Source organism: Chiloscyllium punctatum, chromosome 23 (assembly GCF_047496795.1).
Source record: "Chiloscyllium punctatum isolate Juve2018m chromosome 23, sChiPun1.3, whole genome shotgun sequence".
NCBI classification, from domain to species: domain Eukaryota; kingdom Metazoa; phylum Chordata; class Chondrichthyes; order Orectolobiformes; family Hemiscylliidae; genus Chiloscyllium; species Chiloscyllium punctatum.
Genome location: NC_092761.1, coordinates 36247296 through 36270750, shown reverse-complemented (window position 1 = coordinate 36270750; position 23455 = coordinate 36247296).

Genomic DNA, 23455 nt, shown 5'->3' with positions numbered 1-23455 from the left:
ATCCCGAAGTTTTTATGACATTTATGCAATGTTTAGAGATTACCTTGATTCAGGAAATAAGGATGTAAAGTCTGTTTGGCTGGAGTTGAGGAACAGTGAGGAATGAACTCACAAGCATGTGTAGTTTACAAGCCCACTCGCAGTAACCACAAAGCGAAATAAATCGTACAAGGGGAAAAAAAATGCGTGTGAGTGACAAAAATGGCAATAGTCATGCGTGATCTTAACTTCCCATCTAAAACTCTCGGTTCCATTGTAAAAACGATTGGAGAACCAAAATCAAAAAAATCCCACATGTCCCATAAAACATCACGAGAGATATCTTGATAATTGATTACTCTACTGGTGACTTAATTTTCCTATTTTCTTGGAAACCATCTCTTTAATTGTGAGCATCAGAAAAACCTTTTTTTGCCAGCAAGAAATAAATATGTGATTAACCTTTGTCCGTTTCATGTATAAGAACACTGAGACTCCTCTGCACCGCACTTCTTTTGCGTTTCTATCGATTTTAACACTAGTGTGTCTTTTCATTCTACCCAACAAAGTATATGACCTCGCATTCCCTACATGAAACTGCATCTGCCAAGAATACTCCAATTGTTGGAGGGAATCCTGAGGAACAGAATGTACATGTATTTGGAAAGGCAAGGACTGATTCGGGATTGTTAACATGGCTTTGTGCGTGGGAAATCATGTCTCTCAAACTTGATTGAGTTTTTTGAAGAAGTAACAAAGAAGATTGATGAGGGCAGAGTAGTAAATGTGATCCATACGGTCTTCAGTAAGGCGTTCAATAATGTTCCCCATGGGAGACTGATTGGCAAGGTTAAATCTCATGTAACAGCAGTGGACCTAACACCAACCCTTGTGTTACGGCGCCAGGACCTGAACACCAAGAAGAACATGTTCCATCAACTACAGCACTGTTTTCTATTGGCAAGCCAATTACTGATCAAAGCAGGAATCTCTCCCATAATTCCATTCCTCCACATTTTGTATAATAGCCTATTGTGGGGAAACTTATCGAACAACTTGCTGAAACCCATATACACCACATCAACCGGGTTACTGTCATCTACCTGTTTGGTCACTTTGTCCAAAAAGTCAACGAGATTCGTTAGGCAAGGCCTAACCATCAAAAAACTGTGCTGACTGTCCCTGATCAGATTATTCTTTTCGAGATGGTCATAAATCCTATCTATAATAAGCTTTTCCAACACCTTACCAACAACTGCAGTGAATTCACTGGTCTGTAATTACCAGGGTTGTCTCTACGAAACTTTTTGCATAAGAGAACAACATATGCTATGCTCCATTCCACGGGCTCTATTCCTGTAGACAACGATGATTTGACGATCAATTCCAAAGGCTCATCAATCTCTTCACTTGCTTTCCAGAATGTTCCTAGGGCAGATCCCATCCAGCCGAGGGGACTTGTCTGTTTTCACAATCTTCAGTATTTCTATAACCTAATCCTTGTGAACCTCAATCTCTACTACACTAGACGCAAGTATCTCTGTATCTTCCTCGCCAACATTTTCATTTTCTATAGCGAACACTGTCGAAAAATATTAATTTATTGCTTCCCCTATCTCCTCTGACTCCACACAAAACTTCCCACTATTATCCTTGATTGTCCCAAATTTAACTCTCGTCATTCTTAGAGATAATGCTTTAAACACAGAACATTTCTGATGAAGAACTCAAGTTTCCCAAGTCTAATCAAATTACCGGTCTGGTTTGCAAGATAAGCTTTCTGAACTTCGAGTAGAAATTGTTCCAGCAGGAAAGCATTCATAACGTACGTCAGCAGGACACGAACCAACGTGGGGAAACCCCAAAGGACTTCTAATCATTCATCTCAACCACGCGGCCATGACTACAGACAAAGCTGCAACGTTGAGCAGTGACCAAATCAGCCGATATCTCATTGAAAGCTGCCGCTGACGAGTTAAATGTTTCCATCTCCATTCATACCTTTGCTGTCATTTGTAAGGTGCGAGACACCAATGTAAAAGAAGAAAAGCACAAAGTTAGGAAAAGATATTTGCAGCAAAATTGATTCAAAATTATTTATTGAAAGGAAAATCACACTTGGCAATTTGCTAGATCTCTTTGCAAACATGACCAGCAGAGGTAATCAAGGGAGCTATTGATCTGAGTATTCTTGGACATGAAACAAACAAAGGTTAGTGACATATTCATTTCTTTATTTTAGCGATCGAAATGGTCTTTCCTGATGGTTACAATGAAAGAGATGGTTCCCAATAAAAGACAGAGATTAAGTCGCTTGTAGATATACTTCAATGTGATACGATTCACTTTCAGCCCCTAATTACCCCAGAGATGGAGGGGGTGAGTTACTTTTCTTCACTCTTCAACTCCACAGCATGGAGGTACAGACATGAAACCGCTAGAGATGGAGTTCTTGAATTGGGAACCAGCGACACTGAAGGAACTAGGCAAAAGTGAGGACTGCAGATGCTGGAAACCTGATTTTAGAACAGAAAATGCTGGAAAAGCACAGCAGCATCCGACGAGCAGGAGAGTCGATGTTTCTGTTGCCAGTCTTTCTGCGTTCCGCAAAAAAATTTCGTTTTTGGCTCAGATTTCCAGCAACTGCAGCGATTCGTATTATGTTAACATACATAATATTTTGGACAAAACCAATGACCTGCTCGCATCGGAAAATCGGCAGAAGTACTGGTACACCGATATGTTAGCTGAACAATACAACCATTCCATGAGCGGGAATACGATCAGGGCCACGGTGCTGAGAGTATCGAATCCTCACAAGTAAATAACAAGACAAGGCGATAGATGCTATCGTATTTGGTGTAAATAAAACACCCTTTATGAACATTTTCCTTGCAGATTATTTTCAACTTGTCTTCGTAGATTTACAAAGTGGGAAAAGGCCATTCCGCCTGTGTGCATTGCGGCTAATCAGAGATCCATCTATTCCAGTCGCAGTTTCCAACTTTGGCCCAAAGTCTAATGTGTTCTCATGTTCCCAGGGCAAATGTCAATGACTTTATCCTGTGTTCTTAAATGGCACAACGACTTTTGAGGAACTCATGCTCATTTTCACCCACAAATGGAGACACACAGAAAGATACCCCCAAAGCGACAGAGGTCTCCGTTGTGGTGAGCTGGAATTTGAAATGGACAAGAGGACAAATGCAAGTTTCAAATGTGGAAGCACAGAAGCGACGTCCCGGCAGGACTTCACAAAGGATCGTCAACGTGGGGCACGGTTAAAGTCAGACATTCCCCTCGAGCCAAGTTGGACTCGAACCTACAATTTTCTGATCCGAAGTCAGACACGTTATCCAGTACGCCACTGGCCCAACAGGCACACTCACCGCTGGCAGAATGTCGATATGTAATGCTATGGACTTTCACGGAATCAGAATTTAAAAGATCAACAAGCAGCGAAGATAATCACCAACACTGCTTCACTTCGAAGTTTCCAATTTATGAAGCAGTGCCTTTCACTGGCAAAGGAGAAACATTTGTCCTCAGCTGCCTGCTTCAGGGTCGCCTCCTTCTCTGCTGGAAGTTTCCATCTCTTTATTCACAATCCCGATGCGATTTCATGATCCACTCCAGTGAATAAGTGTCATGTTGTCGTCTATGCAAGACCCTGCCGAAACTCAGCGAGAGACATCTGGTCATTTCGAGCTCAGGATGTGGAATTAGACGAGCTGCGTGACACCTTTTATTGGCGCCGCCACTTCACTGCAAATTAGCGGCTCAAAACGAGCCGTTGTTAGGTTCAGCTTGATTTGTACCTTCCTGTAGTGCATTTGCTGAACAACATCAGATAGATCCCATCCGGCCCAGCTGACTTATCTATTTTCACACCCTGCAGTATTTCTAATATCTCTTCCTTGTGAACCTCAATCTCTTCTAGTCGAGACGCAAGTATATCTGTATCTTCCTCGCCAACATTTTCATTATCTATACAGAACTCTGTCGAAAAATATTTATTTAGTGCTTCCTCTATCTCCTCTGACTCCACAGAAAACTTCCCACTATTATCCTTGATTGTCCCAAATTTAGCTCTTTTAGTGCTGACATACCTATGGAAAGCCTTAGGGTTAACCCTGATCCTTTCAACCAACAACTTCTCATGTCTCCTCCTGGCTCTTCTCAGCTCTCTTTTTAGGTCTTTCCTGATATCGTTGGAACCCTCGAGCGCTCGAACTGAGTTTTCACGTTTTGTCCTAACATAAGACTTCTTGTTCTTCTTGACCAGGGATTCCACTTCCTTAATAAACCACGGCTCACGCGTTCTATATCTTCCTCCCTGCCAGACAGGTACATACTTATCTCGGACACACAGGAGCTTTTCCTTGAATAAGTTCCACACTTTTAATGTGCTCACCCCCTACAGTTTCCTACCCCATTCTACGCTTCCTAAATCTTACCTCATTGCATCGTAATTACCCTTCCACCAGCTGAAATTCTTGCTCCGTGGAGTGCACATATCCCTTTCCATCATGAAAGTAAACCTGAGAGAATTGTGATCGCTGTCTCCAAAGTGCTCACCTACTTCCAAATCTAACACCTGGCCAGGTTCGTTACGCAGTACTAAATCGAAAGTGGCTTCTTCCCTTGAAGGCATGTCTACATACTGTCTCAGGAAGCCCTCCTGCACACACTGGACAAAAACTGGCCCATCTATGGTACTCGTACTGTAGTGATCTCAGTCAATATTTGGATATTGTCTTTAGTGTTGCAGAGTTTTTCATTGTCCCAGAGTCCAGATGAAGTTTGTATTCCTCACGTACGGGAGCGAGACTTCTTTCAATGTCTCAGATCAGTTCCTTTGCCGAGAACATCAGTCAATATCCCTTCCTCTACTCGGACTGACAATTTACACTTCTTCAATCTCCTCTGATTCCATTCCCCAAAGAGTTTCTCAAGATTTCCAATGCTGGAGCTTCCTAAACATTTTTCCAACTGCCAACTGACTATATTTTCACAATATCTCTTCACAATCCTCTGGTTTGCACATGTCCAGGGATGAGAAGTCACGTTTGGTGGAGACATTCCCGAGGCTGGTGAGTTTCACTTTGGAACAAAGATGGTTAAGTGGCAATTTCCTGCGGTTGTTTGTAATGATGGGAGAAGGAGCGGTGGGGAATGAGCACTGTGACGAGCAGGAGGAAGTGTTGCCAATGACCAGAGTCAGAGAACAGAGGACAATGGATTAAAGGAATCTAATGAAAAGCAGCACTTCTGCTCAGGGCGTTCAATAACAACTGCAGAAACCCGATGTGTCGAGCAGTGTATCTGGAAAGAGAAACAGAGATAATGTTTTAAATATGGAACATTTCTGATGAAGAACTCGAGTTTCTCAATTCTAATCAAATTCCAGGCGTGATTTGCAAAATTGGCTTTTTGAACAGAAATTGCTCCAGCAGGAAAGCATTCACAACAGATCTCAGAGGATTCGAACCTACGTGGGAAAACCACAATGGATGGTTAATCCATTGACCTTAACCACTCGGCCATGACTGCAAATAGGAACACCGTTTTGAGAAGTAACCAAATCAGCCGTGATCTCATTGAAAGCTGCCGCTGACCTGATGCGTTAACTGCTTGCATCTCCTTTCATACCTTTGCTGTCATTTGTAAGGTGCGAGACACCAATGTAAAAGAAGAAAAGCACAAAGTTAGGAAAAGATATTTGCAGCAAAATTGATTCAAAATTATTTCTTGAAAGGAAAATCACACTTGGCAATTTGCTAGATCTCTTTGCTAACATGACCAGCAGAAGTAATCAAGGGAGACATTGATCTGAGTATTTTTGGACACGAAACAAACAAAGTTTAATGACATATTCATTTCTTTTGCTGGCGAAGGGACTGGTATATCCAGATGCTCACAATGACAGAGATTTTTCCCAATTAAAGACGGCAAATGCATTTGGGCTGGGGCGGTCGGTGTGGAGTTGCTGTGCTGAAGGGCCTGTTTCCACATTGGAAGTGTTCTAATCTACAGTAATAAATGACATAGGTACAGTGCACGTTGTTCGATGAGGCATATATGACTTTTCGATTGTTTTTCTTCAAAGTTTCTTTACAATTCAAACGGGAGAGGAAGAAGGGAAATGAATGTCTCCCATAATTCTTGCCTTCTTTTATCATTCACAGGCGGTTTATTTTTCCTGTACGTTTTATTTTACAGTGTGGTTACTGTTAGTGTTCTTGTAAGCTACACCGGCTGGTTTCCTCTTTCCTCAATGTTCCTCATCTCTACCCAAACACACTTTCCATCCTTATCTCCTGAATCAAAGTAATCTCTAACCATTGCATAATTGCCACGGAAACTGGGCTTTTCACACGCCTGGGTATGTCATTTCCCAATATTAATTGATCGTTTACTGTGTTGCAGTTGCGCACGAGAAGAGGAAAACAAAATAGAGGCCGGTGGTCCTGGGTTTCAAACACACGTAATTGCAGCTAAAACGCAATTTACTGCACACAATGCGATCAGGGAAGCATGCACCAAACCGTCAGGAAGCACACAATAAGTACAATGATGGATGTCGTGTCAGGAATAGGACTAGAAACACAACAGAAATACATCTCTTGGGTACTATTTTGGACGTATTTCTCGATGAGCTATCGTGTTTTACATATGTTCCATCGGGAGTTACCTCACACAAGGAAGTAACCAGTGCTGCAGACGGTCATATAATCCGAGTTCCAAGTCCCGGAGTCAGAGACACTCAATGCCCTGTGTGTACCTCCAAGGAACAGCTGTGCATGGGGTTTACAGGGTAACTGAATTGCATGAATGCAGCTCGATCGTCGTCTGTCTGCTTCTCCGCTGTAGTTTTCTGTGCAGTCCCTGCGTGTAATCTTGTCAACTACGTTTGTCCGGCACAAGATGGGCAGTGGTCACTTGTCTCTGAGAGAGGCTGTTGGTTTATGTGTTGGCATAATTCCGAGTGTAAGGAGGAATCTGGCTGTCAGTCCCCAGAAACTTACTTTAATAAGTGGAAGCGTGCTTTTTAACTTGCCGCGTGGCATGTACTCGTTGCAAAGTTCGTGCACTGCGAATCACGTTTCGGGACTATCCAATTTTGGCAAAGAATTTGTGTGGCAGTCACGAGTTGCCACGACCAGCTATCCCTAGTAGCAATACGGACAAATGGCAAGAACTACAAATTCGATTAGAGCAGCACAAATTTAATCTGACAGGGCAAACAGAAGGCAGCCAGAAGATTTCTGGGTGTACGGCAATCGCCCAAGGTACCTTTTCATATGAAAGTCTGTGCATCAGTAGAATCTGGGACCCAAGTAGTCAATGTTGGTTATTCATATTCCAGACAACTTGCGTTGTTCCCCGTTTACTGTGAAAGTGAATAGACACAGTTATTTCACCGTTATTTCGAAAGAAGATCCTGCATTGAATCTGTTCGCCGTTCTTTGATGCTGTGGCGAAAAGGTGGGCAATCGCGATGTGAAACGTTGCTATACTTTCATTTCCTTCATTACTGTCTTGGTGAGGGAGAAAGGTGATTTGCTCTCTCGATCAGAATGGGGCACCGGCGCATTGATGGCCTAATTTAGTCACGGATATGCTTGGAAATGTTCACTTTTAATGGTTCGTTGTTGTGTTTTGTTTTATGATACTTGAGCACTGTCTGGGGCTTGGCAATACACTAAATCTCCAGTAGGTTTGGAATTGCCTCGCTGTTATTTGTGCGAGCAGTTCATGTCAGAGACGACTCACAGTGCCTCACAGACAGCACTTAAGCTTCGGTGTGTCTGATCATGGTTCTGCCTTTTCAGTTTTGATTCTGGTCCACGATAAGAGCTGTCAGTTTTTGGATTCGCTGTAGAGCAAATTTGGTAATGCGATATGTGAGGTATTTTTCTTCAGCCAAAATCTTTGATGGCAAACTTGGGAAAGTGTCAAGAAGAATGGTCATTGGCAGCAAATATCCGGAAAACCTTCATCTCTGGATCGGTTGGGCTCATCCACCCTCCAAACAAAAGAACCAAACTCGCTGGCTGAGTAACAAACATCATGCGTTTTCTTTTGCAAATGGTGTATTCAAACCGTTGCCAGTGGCTGGAGCATCTCAGACTTGTCGAGCATGGAAGCAAATCCCGCTATCCAACTTGCCCTTGCTGAATAGATAACCGAAATTAATCCATACATTTCTGCCAATATTTGTGCCTTATCTCTCCGAGGTCTTCCTGTCTATGCATCAATTCAGATGTCTTTGAAATGTTGTGAGTGCACCAGACTGCCACTAAATGTGACAATTCATTCCACACACACAAAACTTCTATGTGAAAATAATGTGTCCCTCACATCCCTTTTAAATTTTTCCTCTCTCACATTAAACGTTTGCTAAGTAGATTTGAACTCGCGTGTCTTGTGAAGCAGTGCTCCCTGACTATTTACTCTGTCTGTCTTCCTCATGATTTTATAAGATTCTGTGAGGCCATATCTAAGCACTGAAGCTCCTGGGAATCTGTCGAAGCCTATTAAGTTTCGTTCTCATGTCCAAGCAGTGCAAACCTTGCAAATTCTTGTAAAGGTTTCCTAAACTTACACTTGCAAGAAGTGTGTCCAGCTGCAGCACTTGTTTAATCACGTGGCCACTCTGGAGCTGTGGGTGGACTCACTGTGAAGTGTCAGCAATTCTGGAGAGTTATGTTGCCTCCCAGGTACTCAGGCCAGGGATGTCGCCCATCGGCTGAAGAGCATTCGAAAAGGGGATCGTGAACAGCCAGTTGTCTTGGTGCATACAGGCACCAACGAAAAAAAACGAGATGAGGACGTGCAGGGAGAATTCAAGGAGCTAGGAGAGAAATTAAAGAGGAGGACATCAAAGGTCGTAATCTCGGAATTACTGCCGGTGCCATGTGACTGCCAGCGCAGAAATGATTAAAAAAATGGCACGGTGAACACGTGAGTTGAGGAATGGTGCTGCAGGACGGGTTTCAGATTTGTTGGATTTTGTGACCAGTTCTGGGGAATGTGGGACTATAAGAAAACTGACGATCTACATCTGAACCAGACAGGAACGTATGTCCTTTCGGGAGTTTTTGCTACTGCTATTGGGGAGCTTTTATACTAATGTGTCAGGGGGCTGGGAACCACAAGATTAAACGGGTCGGTAGTGAGGTGGAAACTGGAAACGCTAAGAATCTGGAAGCTAGCATTAAAATGGGAAGAGTAGGCAGAGAGCAGATGAATGCAAAAGAACTGGTGGCCTGAAATGCATCTACTTTAATGCGTCGAGTATAGACAGATGAATTTAGGGCTTAGATTGGTGCCTGGGAATATGACGTTATTGCGATTACAGAGATTTAGTTGATGGAAGGGCATGGTTGGCAACCAAATGTTCTAGGATATAGACGCTTCAGACGGGACAGGGAGGGAAGTAAAAGGGGAATGAGTTGCATTGCTGGTCAGGGATGATATCATGGCTGTGCGAAAGGAGGACACCATGTAGGGCTTGGGTCGTGAGATGGAGCAGTGAAATAAGAAGGGTGAGGTTATTTTTTTGGGCTGTATTACAGAGAGCGTGAGGTGTAAGAAAAAATTGTTAAACAGATCATGGAAAGACGTAGAGACAATAATTTAGAGTTGATTGGAGATTTCCATTTTCCCAACATTGACCGGGATACTCTTAGCGTCAGAGGTCTGGATGGGATACCATTTGTAAGAAGCCTCCAGGTGTGTTTTCTGGAGCGGTATATCAATAGTCCGACGAGGGAATAGGCCATATTGCAACTGATATTGGGGAATAAGCCAGGGCTGGTGATAGCAGTTGCCTTGGGTGATTTCTTTGGGAAGTGTCCAATATTTTGTAAGTTTTAGAATACTCATTCACAAAGATGAGAGTGGTCCTGAGGAAAGAGTACGAAACTGGGCCAAAGCTAATTATATCAAAATTATGCAGGAGGTCGGAAATGTGGATTGGACACAGCTATTTGTAGGAAAGTCTACAGTTCATATGTGTCAGGCTTTCAAAGCTAGGTTAAATATAGTGCAGGAGAGGCATGTGCCGTTGAAGGCAAAGGATTTGAAAGGCAATATCCGTGAACTGTTGATGACAGGACAATTGTACGACTCGCCAAGAGGAAAAGGGAAGCATACATAACGCCTCGGCAGCTAACAACTTAATGGTCCCTGGAGGAACATAAGAAGAGTAGGACAAGTATTAAACGAGGAATCAAGGGGTTTAAAAGGGGTCATGAAACAACTTCACGCTAGCACAATTAAGGAGAATCCTAAAGCCTATTATTCATATATAAAAAGCAAGTGGGTAACCAGAGAAAGGATTGGTCCACTAAAGGAAAATTAAGGAAGGCTGTATGTCGAATCTGAGAGAGTATGATTCTGAATGATTATTTTGCATCAGTGTTCACTGAGGAGAGGAAAATGATGAATGTTGAGTCCAGAGTAAGAGATTTGATTAGTCTGGATCATGTTGACACAAGTAGGGAAGCTGTGTTGGGCAGGCTAGGGGTAATTAATGTGGACAAATCCCCAGGAACGGATGGGATCTATTCCTGGTTCCTGAGTGATGTGAGAGAGGAAATAGCTGGGGCCCTGACAGATATCTTCGTGGCATCCTTCAGCACAGGTGAGGATCTGGCCGACTGGAACGTTGCTCATATTGTCCCCTGTACAGGAAGGATAATAGGGATATTCCAGATAACTACAGAACAATGGGCCTAACATCAGTGTTGGGAAAGGTGCTGGAAAAGGTACGGAGGCATAGGATCTATTCATATTTAGAAAATAATGTGCATATCAGTGAGAGGCATAGAGTTTTTCGGGGAAGTGCCCAAGTTAATAGATGAAGGAAAGGCTGTTGATGTCATATACATCCACTTCAGTAAGGAGTTAGATAAGGTTCCCCATGGTAACCAAATGCAGAACGTAAAGTAACATGGTGTGCAGGGTGTTCTTGACAGGTGGATAAAGAATTAGTTGAGCAACGGGAGACAGAGAGTGGCAGTTGAATGGAGTTTCTGGAAATGGAGAAAGATGACCAGTAGTGCTCCACAGGGGTCAGTGTTGTAGCCACTGTTGTTTGTGATATACTTAAATGATCTGGAAGAGAGCACTGTTGCAACGATCAGAAAATTTTCAGATGACACGAAGATTTCTGGACTAGCAGAAAGTATAAGTGACTGTTAAAGAATACAGGAGGATCGAGATATACTGGAAAGTTTGGCGGAGAAGTGGCAGCTGGAGTTCAAAACAGACAAATGTGAGGTGACGCATTTCGGTCAGTCTAATTCTAGGTGGGGTTATACAATGAACAGAAGAGGTTTGGGGGGAAAATGTTGATGGACAGAGAGATCTGTGGGTGCAGGTCCATTATACACTGAAGTTTGCTGCACAGGTGGATAGAGTAGTCAAGCAGACATATAGTATGCTTGGCTTCATTGGATGGGGTATTGAATAAAATGGCTGGCAAGTCATGTTAAAATTGAACAATACATTGGTCTGGCCACACTTAGATTACTGTGTAATTTTCTGGTCGCCACATTTCCAAAAGTGTGTTGACGCTTTGGAGAGGGCGTGTAAAAGGTTTAAGCAGATGTTGCCTCGTATGGAAGGTGCAATCTAGGAAGAGAGGTTGAGTAGGTTAGGTTTGTTTCCATTAGAAAAAAGGAGTTTGAGGGAGACCTTTTTTGAAGTTTACAAAATCATGAAGGGTACAGACATGGTAGATAGAGAAAAGTTTTATTTCCCAGGTTGAAGGATTAAAAACGAGAGGTCACGCTTTCAAGGTGAAAGGTGAAAAGTTTAAGAGAGATACTCGTGGCATCTACTTGACACAGCGGGTGGTGTGTGTCTGGAACGCGTTCCCAGCAGAGACGGGAGAGGTAATCACGGTAAATACGTTTAAGAGGCGTCTGGACAGATGCATGAGGAGGTGGGGAGCAGAGGGATACAGATGCTTAGGAATTGCGTGACATGTTTAAGCAGTAGATTTGAATCGGCTCAGGCTTGAATGGATGTAGGGCCTGTTCCTTGTCTGTGCATTTTTTTTGGTCTTTCTTCTAAAATGATGCCAATTTCATTACAAAATTTGCGAGGTCTTAGTGCCTGAAGTGAATCCATGCTGAAACAGTAGTCATAACAAATCTGAGTGCTGGCTTTTGTGTAGTAGCGTGGTCGAGCGGTCTAATATGCTGGATTTTTAAGCTTCAATTTCTATCGAATCGTGGCTTCAAATACCAGCATTGTCAGTGAGCAACTATGTGGAGATCTATGTGAGAGAACTGCGCATGTGTGGATGCCTTTTAATTTGAGTGTTTGCAGCTCCTCAGTGTGCTTACCCTCTCGGTGATAAAATCAGCGACCGTCTCTGAAAACATCGCAAGTTCCTGCTGTCCGACAGATCCTCATATCCCGTCGATAACTTTGCTTTTGGATATCTGCGTTGCCAGTTTCTTTATCTCAAATGGTCAGCGCAGTTGGCTGAAATGTTGGTGGTTCGAGCCCACCCAGGGAATAAGCCTCAATTATTTCAACACAAGCATTTACCTCGACCATGTATTGACATTGTAACCGGGAAAACTCATCCACAATTCACCCCAAGTCAGCAGGGAGTGAGACGTTTTCACGCAGCAGAATATGATATCACCTTCTCCAAGCTCCCGATGCCAACAGAAAGCGGCCACTGCAGCTTCAATCAGCGACTGTCTGCCAAGCCATGGGAAACAACTCATGGAAACTGCTCCCTTAGTAACAGCTCTTTCCGTGTGAAAGGAGCAAAACTTTCACTTTAAATTGGAAAGGGCTTCAGGACATTGGAATGTTGCTCCAGTTCTTGGAACGTGTTAAAAATAAAACTCCTGACTTGAAAATAGGAAGTGGTAAAAGTTTTAGGTAGAAAGAAAAAAGAAAGTGTTGATTGAGACGACTCTGTCTCGTCAGCAGATGGGAAATGCCCAAAACTGTATACGGAAATGATTGGGTTTCCTTAGGTAATTTCGCGACTGATTTACTGTCTGCCAGAGCGATTGGAAATCACATTAGCGACATAAAGGTGAGGGTAAAAATATGAAGATATTACAGTTGAATTTTGAATCCCGGGACAAGTGCGGAATAGATTTTAATGCTTTGAAGGAATAACTGAAGTGAAAGGTGTGAGAGAGAGATAGGTACGCACAACAAGGTAGATTTTAGAATTGGGGGAAGGGAAATTACGATGCTGTAAGACAGGATTTGAGGAGCATACGTTGGGAGCATAGGCTGTCAGGGAAGGATGTGGCGGAAATGTGGAACTTTTTCAAGGAGCAGATATGACGTGTCCTTGATATGTATGTACCTATCAGGCAGGAAAGAAATGGTCGTGTGAGGGAGCCTTGGTTGACGAGGGAGGTTGAATGTCTAGTAAAGAGGAAGAAGGAGGCTTACATAAGGTTGAGGAAACAGGGATCAGACAGAGCAGTGGAGGGATACAGGATAGCGAGGAGGGACCTGAAGAAAGGGATTAGGAGAGCTAAGAGAGGGCATGAAAAATCCTTGGCGGATAGGATCGAGGATAACCCCAAGGCATTTTATGCACATGTGAGAAACCTGAGAATGACGAGAACGAGGGTAGGTCCGATCAAGGACAGGGGTGGGAGACTGTTTATTGAGTCGGAAGAGATAGGAGAGGTCTTGAACAAGTACTTCTCTTCAGTATTTGCGAACGAGAGGGACCGTATTGTTGAAGAGGAGAGTGTGAAACGGACTGTTAAGCTAGAAGAGATACTTCTTAGGAAGGAAGATGTGTTGTACATTTTGAACAGCTTGAGGATAGACAAGTCCCCCAGGCCAGACGGGATATATTCTAGGATTATGTGGGAAGCAAGAGAGGAAATTGCAGAGCCGTTGGCAATGATTTTCTCGTCTTCACTGTCAACGGGGGTGGTACCAGGGGACTGGAGAGTAGCGAAAGTTGTCCCCCTATTCAAAAAAGGGAATAGGGATAACCCCGGGAATTACAGGCCAGTTAGTCTTACTTCTGTGGTAGGCAAAGTAATGGAAAGGGTACTGAGGGATAGGATTTACGAGTATCTGGAAAGACACTGCTTGATTAGGGACAGCCAGCTCGGATTTGTGAAGGGTAGTTCTTGCCTTACAAGTCTTATTGAATTCTTCGAGGAGGTGACCAAGCATGTGGATGAGGGTAGAGCAGTGGATGTAGTGTACATGGATTTTAGTAAGGCATTTGATAAGGTTCCCCATGGTAGACTTATGCGGAAATTCAGGAGGCATGGGATAGAGGGAAATTTGGCCAATTGGATAGAAAACTGGCTTACCGGTCGAAGTCAGAGAGTGGTGGTAGATGGTAAATATTCAGCCTGGATCCCAGTTACAAGTGGAGTTCCGCAGGGATCAGTTCTGGGTCCTCTGCTGTTTGTAATTTTTATTAATGACTTGGATGAGGGAGTCGAAGGGTGTGTCAGTAAATTTGCAGATGATACGAAGATAGGTGGAGTTGTGGACAGTGAGGAGGGCATTTGTCGATTGCAAAGGGACTTAGATATGATGCAGAGCTGGGCTGAGGATTGGCAGATGGAGTTCAACCCTGCCAAGTGTGACGTTGTCCATTTTGGAAGAACAAATAAGAATGCGGAATACAGGGTTAATGGTAGGGTTCTTAGTCAGGTGTAGGAACAGAGGGATCTTGGGGTCTATGTACATAGATCTTTGAAAGTTGCCACTCAGGTGGATAGAGTTTGTAAGAAGGCCTATGGTGTATTATCGTTCATTAGCAGAGGGATTGAATTCAAGAGTCGTGAAGTGATGTTGCAGCTGTACAGGACTTTGGTTAGGCCACAGTTGGAGTACTGTGTGCAGTTCTGGTCGCCTCACTTTAGGAAAGATGTGGAAGCTTTGGAGAGGGTGCAGAGAAGATTTACCAGGATGTTGCCTGGAATGGAGAATAGGTCGTACGAGGATAGGTTGAGAGTTCTCGGCCTTTTCTCTTTGGAACGGCGAAGGATGAGGGGTGACTTGATAGAGGTTTATAAGATGATCAGAGGAATAGATAGAGTAGACAGTCAGAAACTTTTTTCCCGGGTACAACAGAGTGTAACAAGGTGACATAAATTTAAGGTGAAGGTTGGAAGGTATAGGGGAGATGTCAGGGGTGGGTTCTTTACCCAGAGAGTGGTGGGGGAATGGAATGCGTTGCCCGTGGGAGTGGTGGAGTCAGAATCATTGGCGACCTTTAAGCGGCATTTGGATAGGTACATGGATGGGTGCTTAATCTAGGATAGAAGTTCGGCACAACATCGTGGGCTGAAGGACCTGTTCTGTGCTGTATTGTTCAATGTTCTATGTTCTATGTGTGAATGATATTTTTGTGATTAGGAGGAATGAACTGGATCCTAACAAATTGCTGATGAATTATGCTCGCAATGTAATAGCAAACTAATCCACAGCGCACCGTGCTTGGTTCGCTCAGTCGGTGCAGTGTGAGATGCTTAATCTGAGAGTGGTGGGTGCAAGCCTCACAATGGGCGCTTTCACTGCTTAATACAATTCCGGCTCTTCGTTCCACGTGCAGTATTGCAACCCTTCGCAGGGGAATGTTCTTGCTGCTTTCATTGACACATCTGTCCGCCTGCTTTTGATCACACGTCGGTTTCTGAGTGAACACTGTTTCCATTTTACTGGTGGCGCCAGAGACAACTTTATCAGTGCAGCCGAAAATACAATGAATGATGTCCGCTTGAAAACGTGAGGTTCCAAACCAACCGTGCACCACCCAAAGTTTTCAAAGGCATGGAAAGCGAATGGCCACTTGCGAGGGGTCTGACAGAGACGGATCAATGTCACATGGGTCTTGAACCAATTTTCGGTGATTCAGATTGTTCTGATGGAAACCGAAGGGTACTCTCCCTCAACGTTTTGCAATTGTTCTTCTTGTGTTTAACGTAATGAACAGTATATTGTCAGTAACGAGAGTGGAGGTGCGGAAGGATCGTGAGGTTTCAGTGTGGGACATAGACACAGTAAGTCAAATATCCCCAGAGCACGGGAGAGCTGTTTGGTCCAGGATCACTGCCATCTTCTGTTTCTAAACCAACAAATGAAATTACTGGAAACTCTCAGCAAGTCTGGGAGCATCTTGGAAATATAAATCGATTTAAGTCTTCGGGACGAGTGACACTTCTTTTCCATGTCCATCTCCACCTGCTTTTGCACACTCTTCATTTTTATTGAATGTCTCCTGACTTCCAACTTTATATTCAGCTTCTCTTTTATTACTTCCTCTCCAACCATTTTCCCAGTCTCCAATTTTGTATCAGACCTGTTCCATCTTTCACATTGCCCAGGACTTCGAACTGAACAAATAACTCTGTTTCTATTTCCTTAGATAGCAGATGGCCAGAGACTGGAAGGCAGTGTGGTTCCGAAAACTCATCCATGATTCACCCCGAGCCCACAGGAAGAAAGATGGTTTCACGCGGCAGAATACGACACCATGTTCTCCAATTCCCCCGATGCCAACTGAAAGCGGCCACTGCAGCTTCAATCAGGGCTTCCTGCCAAACCCTGGGACTCAGCTCGTGGAAGCTCCTTTCTCATTAACTGCTCTTCCCGTGGGATAGGAACAAAACTTCCATTTCAAATTGGAAACGGCTTCAGGAGATTGGGAGGTTGTTCCTGTTCTTGGACCGTTTTATAAACAAAACTCCTGTCTTGAAAATAAGAAGTGGTAAACGTTTTAGGCAGGAAGAACAAAGAAAATGTTGATTGAGAGGACTCTGTCTCGTCAGCAGATGGGAAATTCCCAATACTGTGAACAGAAATGATTGGGTTTCCTCAGGTAATTTTCCGACGGATTTACTGTCCGCCAGAGTGACTGGAAATCACTTCATATGAAAAATTCGAGTTGAATCTTAAATGCCGGGACAAGCGTTAAATAGATTGTAATGTTTTGAAGAAATAACAAAAGTGCAAGATGTGAATTATGTTCTTTGTGATTGGGAGGAATGAGCTGGATCTTTGCAAATTGCTGTGCCAGGTGAATTGTGCTCAGAATGAAATAGCAAACTAATTCGTCGTGTGCCAAGCCTGGATATCTCAGTTCGGTGAAATGTGACGTTTTTAATCAGAGAGTCGTGCGTCCAAGCCCCATAATAGTCGTTTTCACTGTTTAATAGAGTTCCAGCTCTTCGTTCGACATGCAGAATTGCAAACCAACGCTGGTGGAGCATTCTTGTTGCTTTCCCTAACACATATGTCCTCCTGCTTTGATCACATGTCGGTTTCTGAGTAAAAACTGTCTGCACTTTACTGGAAGCACCAGAGACAACTTTATCAGTGCAGCTGAAATGATACCCATTTCAAAACGTGAGATTCCACTACATCCGTGCACCAACCAAAGTGTTCAAAGACACAGAACGCGAATGGCCATTTGTGAGTGGTCTGACAGAGACGACTTAATGTCTCCTGGGTCCTGAACAACAATTAACTGATTCAGAATGTGCTGATGGAACGTAACGGAGCTCTCCCTGAACGTTTTGCAATTGTTCTTGTTGTGTGCTCATGTAAGTTTATGTAATCTACAGTTTATTGCCAGTTACGAGGGTGGGGGTGGGGAAGGACTCTGAGGTTTCATTGTGGGACAAACGTGATCTGATCGAACGGGTAAGTCAAATATTCCTAGAACATGGGAGAGCTGATTGGTCCAGGATCACTCCCATCTTCTGTTTCAGAATCAACAAATGAAATTGCTGGAAAATCTCAGCAGGTCTGGTCGCATCTTGAAAATGAAAACCGAATGAGATTTCGGGACTGGTGACTCTTCTTTTTCCATCTCCATGTCCCTCTACCTTTCTACAAACTGCCTTTTTATTGAATTATGTCCTGATTTCAAACTTTTTATCCAGCTTCACATTTATTGCTTCCTCGCCAAACATTTTCCCAGCCTCTAAAATTGTACCATGCTTGTTCTATCTCTCACTTTGCCCAGGACCTCCAACTGAACAAATAACTCTGTTTCTATTTCCTTAGATGCCAGATGGCCAGAGATTGGAAGACATAGGAGGACGGTTAGCGCTTTCAGAATATCTAGTCTGCTCCGCCATTCAATCTTGGAGAATATCGTTCTTAACCCCATTCTCCTGTCCTCTCCCTGAACACTTACTCCCCAGTCTTAGGATCCAGTCTTTTTTCCCAGAGTGGGTCCTAATCCGTCCCAAAACTCTCCACATGAGTTGGCAGCTGTTACACCGTGTCTACGTGTTATCAATCTCAGTTTCAGTGATTCTCGGCAAACACGAACTGTTCTGAGCAGCTCGATCGAGTCTCTGGCCCCACTGTGATCCTGCAGGGGAGCAGTAATCATCTTCATCTCCTGCGGAAAGGATCGGCGCTTCAAAAAAAATCGGACAGAAAGAAAGATCGGCTTGTGTGTGAAGATATGTGGAGGTAATTGCTTTCTGACCTGGTCAGTAAACCTTACTCTCTATATCCCCGCACATTCTCGCTGTTGTGGTGAAAGGGAATACAAGTCCAATTAATTGCCATCTACGCTTTTATTCGATATGTATTCTTCCTTGTTCTGAATATGCAGGGATGTTTCCAGCACTGATGGTCACCATTTCTAAGAGTGCATGCCACGAGCCCTGATATTTTCTGGAGAGTAGCAGTATCAGTTTGTGCGAAAGTGGCCCCGTACAAAGCTTAGAAGAAACAATGTTGTTCCCTCATAACGGACGACAGTCTTTCATATCATGATCGATGGGGCTTTATTCATACTCATCAGCAAGCCTTGTTTTGAATTTACTCGCCCAATACTACTGTAGCGGTGGAAAGAATATAATTCCGAATACCTGCTGCGTGAATTTCATTTTCAAATTTCTATTCGCAGTCTTCATTCATATGTGGCGATGTTTATATCACTGCTGGCCACCCTGTTTTAGAGTGCAGTTACATATGTTCCTCTGTTGTGGCGCTGCAGGGAAAATTGTCTGCGCCTTTGCAGCCAATATTTCCTGGATATTTCAATATGGTATTCTTTATTTTTTCGATCATGTCCACCTTAAGGACACAGTTACCAGGCACTGATCCTTTCTGTAACAACAGGACCGCATTTGCTTTACATGCGAAGGTGGCCTGGATCAGTAACAAGAAGAACATTCATTTCCTTCTGTCACAGCGAACACTGGATTCATGATGTTCGTCTCTGTCAAATGCATCCGAAAATGTCCTTTGAAAGCTTCATTTGAACGCTGTCTGGCGTTTCTCAACGTGTGTCAAACAAAACCAGAAATCCTCAATCACAGTTCGGAGCAATTCACATATTCGAGTTTCAAAGCAGCAAACACGGATACAGTTCATTCAGAATGAAAAGATTTACAGGCACAGGTGAACTATCGACTCTCGTTCTCATACTGTTACTCATATTACCGTGTGGCCTGAAGTCTAAGCTATGTTGTAATTGAAAATGAGGAAATCACAGACAGGCTGCCGAATGACAGTATGTATTTTGTTTTCTTGTTCTCACAGAGTTCCAGGAAAGTATGACAGCGAGGCAGAGGAATGCAAGTCAAGTGCAGCTCTGGTGAAACACCTGTTTGAGTCAGTAATCAACAAGAAACGTGAATGCGACTAAAGCGGGAAACCTTTTCACAACTCGAACAAAGAGCAATCACGAACCACTTCTTTGACATCTCAGATCGCCTTTGACCTTCCCTGAATATGTATAGGAACTAATTTTTGCACACCTCAAAGTGAGAACTGTTTGATTTACCGACAATAAGTGAGTCACATGTCCTTGATTCCCACGTAGGTTTCCAACTCAGCTTGCAGCCAGGTGGCAGTTGCTCATGGCTCTGCTGGATAATGCACTATTATGGAGAAATAAAATGAAAGTTGGAACTCTTATTGGCTCTGGGTTTCGAATACTCTTGCTACGTGTTCTGCCATTCTCGGATTCCAGTGCTAAACCAGTTTTTCAGTTCATCTGAGCAGCAGGAGAGTCGGCGTTTCTGGCAGGAGCAGAATTCATCATCTCCAGTGATCACTTTATCTGAGGGGAGAAAATGAGCAAAGTTTCACACAGCGAGTAATCGGAATTGCATTCCGTTTCAGCATGGCAGCAGATATGGGCTAGCAAATTCAAAGCCATATTTGCTGATGAGAACAACAAGCACGACCGCTCAGATAGAGCAATTCCTCCCCACCGCTTATTCTGCAGAACTGGTACAGTTGCTGTGAGTATGCTGCAGGGTATCATCAGGTACATGCTCTTGGGTTTCTGGTTTTGGTCTGTGTGCTCGCGTGGCTGAACAACCTGAGACTCTGATTTCAGATTCCACTTCTTAACAAGGCTTGTGTTTGTATCCGAGCGCGGCCACGTGTGCTAATGGATTCAGCTGGCAACGTTTTGCAGGGATGAGTATTGTTAAAGTTGAACAGAGGAAGTAGTAATTTCTTCGAACCCGGCTGTGATGTGGCACAGCAGAAAACAACCAACATGTCAGTGCCCACGCTGTTTTCCCCTTCCACGCTGGAGTTGTCACGTTCCCCTTCAGCTCGAAATGCCACCAGCATAATATGCGACTCAAAAACAGGCTGCGCCAAACTTTCATATTCCAGACAATTTGCATTTTTCACAGTTTCTCTGAAAGTGAATGGAGATATTTATTTCTCTGTTGATGTGAAATTAGGTTCTACATTGAATCTGCTCACAGTTTTCTGTTGTTGTTGCGAAAAGGAGGGAAATTGCGATACGAAACTTGGTTACTTTTCCCTAATTTCCTTAATTTCTGTCCTGATGAGAGAGGCTGGTGATTGGTCCTCTCGATCCGATGGAGACATCAGCCCAATTGTTAACTTCATCTAATCTAGACTGTAATTGGTAATCTTCAATTTTCATGGTTCATTGTTAGTCAGTTCTGATTCATGTTACTTGAGCACTTTTCTGGAAGTATTGGTGCTCTAAGGCGCCAGTACGTTGAAAGCACCATTTGGAATTGCGTCACTGCAATTTGTGTGAGCAGCTCATGAGCCAGACGACTCGCTCTGCCTCACAGACAGCATTCATGAGTCCGTGTGTCTGAAAATAGGTTCTCTTTGTCGGTTCTGCTTCTGTTCATGAGTTGTCAGTTTTTGGTTTCGCTGGAAACACACACACAGACAAAGACCCACATGCACACATATATTGTGTGGTGAATTTTTTTGGTACTTTCAGAGTTACATTGCACTTTGCTGAGAAACAACATACATTCATGTAGAACTCTCAGCTCAAAAACTGCATGATATTGTGTAAAACTCTGTTATCTCACATTTTGGATTGGAATCAATCTAAACATCAGGTCAGAGACAGAGAACTCAGGGGGCTAACACCTACAGCATATTGTCTAGCTATTACATTTGTTAACAGCTTACCCGAGAATACAACTTTTTTTAAAAAAACGGGTTTTGTGATTTACTCATAAAATACAGTGATAGTTTCACTTCTTTCAACAGATGAAAGGCTTAACAGACAATCAATTCTTCCATGTATAATTTCAGTTACATCACACTGCAAATTTTTGCTATAAATTCTGTGTTACGATCGAGCCCTCCACAAACACCTGATGAAGGAGCTCGCTCCGAAAGCTAGTGTGCTTCCAATTAAACCTGTTGGACGATAACCTGGTGTTGTGTGATTTTTGACTTGGTACACCCAGTCCCACACCGGCATCTCCAAATCACAACTTATTCCCGACAGCTTTCAAGTGTTCCCTTAGAAACTGCAGCTTTTTGGAAACGTATTACTGGGACCAAGTCATTGCTCAATGTGATGGGATGCACCGTCAATCCCTAATTACTCGAGAGATTGAGATTTTGAGTTACTCCGCAGAACCCTGGATGTCCTCAGTAGCGGGGTACAGGTATGATGCCATGAGGCAAGGATTTAGAAGTAGTGACATTGAAGGAACAGCGAGATATTTTCAACTGGGAAACGCGAGAACTTTGGAGGGGTAATTGCGGTGATTGCTTTCGCTTGTATTTGCTGCCATTGTCCTTCCAGACAGATGCTGATCGATCAATGAATTGTTCTGGCAGGATCCGTGTGTGTGTTCTGGGTGCAACCAGGATTTAGTTTTCATTCGGATAGTTCACAAGAAGAGAATTAAATCTCTATTTCCTGACTGGGAATAGCCTGTCCTGGGCAATGCAAACTCAGACTCGTATGCAGGGATGTCCATTGATACTGCAGTAGCCTTTGGGACCTGTACAAACTCTAGTGCCTGCTCTTCACGCCATAATCGTCTTCGTCAGAGTGTTTCTCTCTCCAAGTTTCCAAGTCGGTTCATATTATCACCCTTGGTTTCAATGTGAAGAAGGCAATGCTGTGATAATCTGATGTTGTTCAGCAGATATACTGCAGCAAGTTAAGTAAAGACTGATGCTAACACGAGCTCGTTTTGAGCTGCGCTGATGTGTTGGCAGCAAGAAAGGCGACGTTCAACTCGCCTCATTCCGGATGACGGGCCCGAAATGACCAGTGGTTTCTCGCTGAATTAGTTCAGGCTCTGGAATGTAGAAAACTTCAAGTATGAAAGTACAGTGAAAGGAAATGTTTCACAGAGTGGGGCATTCCAAGTGAAACAGTGACGGTGATTATGTTTGCTGATTTTTCACCTTGTGAATGCTGTTTCCCTGATGTGGACGTTTACATTACCTATAGACAAACTGTCACAGCCAGACCTGGTCTTTGGGTCAGTGACGGAATTGGTAACACGCCTGACGTCGAATTAGGGGATTGTCGGTTCGCATTTAAAATCACGAGGATGCAGCGTGCTAGTCCATTCCTGTTGTCTGTCAGGAACGGAAGGGTTTGGGTTTTCGAATTTACAGTTTCTTTCGTCCAATTCAAATTCTAGCTCAGATCAACGTCTCTCATTGTCTGTAGAACTGGCTTTGGTTTAACCAAAAGCTGCCTTTTGGAGGTTGAACTTGCATGTTGGAGCGGACATCTGAAGTGAAGCACAAGGTGCTGGTCAAATCCTGAGAACTCTGCCACTCTCGGGGAATGTGTCTGTGTGTCTCTTTCTGTGGGAGACACAACGTGGGGAATAACACAGTGTGACTATGTCAAACTTCAATCCCATTGTTGTGTCATCTGAGATCAAAGCGAGAACCTCACTGTTATTTGCACTGGAAACATCAGAACACACAAGGTTATGGACCAAATCTGGAAACTGGGAATAGAATCGATGAATGTCTTTAAACCAGACTGCACCATGGGCCAAATGGGATTTTCCATTCTGCAAACTTGAAGACGAGTAGAAACCAATCTGCAGTGAAACTGATCAGAAATGAAATGGAACATCCATTTCATTGAGAATAAGCACAAGAGCGTCTGTCTTCATTCCGTGTAATCTCGTAGTTAGGATTTGGAACTCGAACCGCAATAGTGTGGTTCTATTCTCGGACAGCGAATGCATGT